This window comes from Triticum dicoccoides, chromosome 2B (assembly GCF_002162155.2).
Source record: "Triticum dicoccoides isolate Atlit2015 ecotype Zavitan chromosome 2B, WEW_v2.0, whole genome shotgun sequence".
Taxonomy (NCBI): Eukaryota; Viridiplantae; Streptophyta; class Magnoliopsida; order Poales; family Poaceae; genus Triticum; species Triticum dicoccoides.
The window spans coordinates 391,650,172-391,652,608 of NC_041383.1; positions in this window are offsets into that span (position 1 = coordinate 391,650,172).

The following is a 2,437-nucleotide window of genomic DNA, read 5'->3' on the forward strand; positions in this document are numbered from 1 at the left end:
TAGATCAGGGTGTGATGCCCCGACCCTGCCGCCCGACGCTGCACCACTGCCGACGTCATCCCGTCGCTCGACGCCGGACCTCCCCGCCGGCCTGCCTCCTCCACGCCGCCGTCGTCCACGTCCTCCATCATGAGCACCACTGCCCTGGACCCTACATCCCTCCGTGAGCACCACCCCCATCTGCGTCTTTGACCCCGCGCCAGAGTTGTCCTCGACGAGACTCGCTCGCCCGCATGCTCCCGCAACTCTGCCCGACCCTCGCCCCGTAGCCTTCCCCGCGACCTGGTGCCCGCGGCCACCCCGCCGTGCACAGCGCCCGCACCGTGGCCTCCTCGCCCGGCAGCCTCTTCGCCTGTAGCACCGCGCTCCCGCCCGAGCGCACACGCCCCCGTCCGGCCACTGCTGCCCCTTGCCCAGCGCTCCTCGCCGCGGGCGCCTCTCCACCAGCCACGACCAGCATGCCCCGCTCCGGCCATGGCCTCGCCGTGGCCACCGCCCCTCCTGCTCCGGCGCCTTGCCGGGTCCGCCCGCACCTGGGCGTGCGCCCGCTCAGGCTGCGTCCTGCACCCACGCCCGCTAAGCGCGCCCAATAGGCCCCTGTGCCTATGACATGTGGGGCCCAGCCTCTGGAACGTTAAAAAAGAGATATAAAAATGAATTAAATATATATATATATATATATATTAATTAACTAACTAGATTAATTAAGTTAATTAAAACCTAATCTCTCACTGCTTACTGGGCCCCACCTGCTTATTAACCCAATTAATTAGTCTAAACCCCCCTCTTAGTGCCTTGTCTATGACATGTGGGTCCCACTGGACCCACCTGTCTGGTTGGACTGGTCAGCCGACCTGTTGACCAGCTGACGTCAGCATTGCATCATGCCGATGTCATAATTCCTTTTTGATAAAAAAGGTAAATTCCAATAAATGATTTAAATTTTTTAAAATTAATATAAAATAAACCGTAGCTCGGATGGAAAAACTTTATACATGAAAGTTGCTCAGAACGACGAGACGAATCAGGATAAGCAGCCCGTTCGTCCGCCACACATCCCTAGCATAGAAAATACGCAACTTTCCCCCTCCGGTTCATCTGTCCGAAAACGTGAAACACCGGGAATACTTTCTCGGATGTTTTCCCCCTTCGTCGGTATCACGTACTACCGCGATTGGGCACACCTAGCATCGCTACTTGTCATGTCATGCATCGATATGCATCTGTTTGCATGGTATTCATTGTTTCTTCCCCCTCTTCTCTCCGGTAGACTACAAGACCGACGCTGCTGCTGCCCAGTTCGACTACGGAGTTGACGACCCCTCCTTCTTGCCAGAGCAACCAGGCAAGCCCCCCCCCCTTGATCACCAGATATCGCCTATTCTTCTCTATACTGCTTGTATTAGAGTAGTGTAGCATGTTACTGTTCGGTTACTCCTATTCTGTTGCATAGCCTGTCATTGTTGTTACAGTCATTGATACCTTACCCGCAATCCTAAATGCTTAGTATAGGATGCTAGTTTATCATCATTGGCCCTACATTCTTGTCAGTCTGCCTTGCTATACTATAGGGCCGTGATCACCTCGGGGGGTGATCACGGGTATATACTATACATATATACATACTATACAGATGGTGACTAAAGTCGGGTCAGCTTGTTGAGTACCTGCAAGTGATTCTGATGTGGGGGCTGGAAGGACAGGTGGCTCCATCCCGGTAGAGGTGGGCCTGGGTTCCCGACGGCCCCCGACTGTTACTTTGTGGCGGAGTGACAGGGCAGGTTGAGACCACCTAGGCGAGAGGTGGGCTTGGCCTTGGTTGGCGTCCGTGGTTACTTCATAATAACACGCTTAACGAGATCTTGGTATTTGATCTGAGTCTGGCCACTGGCCTAGACGCACTAACCAACTACGCGGGAAAGATATGGGCACTCGACGTCGTGGTATCAGTCAAAGCCTTCGTGACATCAGCGACTGAGCGGCGCGCGCCGGGTTGGACTGCGTTAACGCAACTTCCTTTGTAATGGAGGCTGCTAGGTCTGCTTCCGGCCGCGTACGCAACATGCAGGTGTTCAATGGGCGATGGGCCCAGACCCCTGCGCGCATAGGATTTAGACCGACGTGCTGACCTCTATGTTGTGCCTAGGTGGGGCTGCGACGTGTTGATCTTCCGAGGCCGGGCATGACCCAGGAAAGTGTGTCCGGCCAAATGGGATCGAGCGTGTTGGGTTATGTGGTGCACCCCTGCAGGGAAGTTTATCTATTCGAATAGCCATGTCCCTCGGTAAAAGGACGACCCAGAGTTGTACCTTGACCTTATGACAATTAGAACCGGATACTTAATAAAACACACCCAGACAAGTTCCACAGATAACCCGATGATCGCTTTTCCACAGGGCTACGAGGGGAGGATCGACGGGTAGGATTATGCTATGCG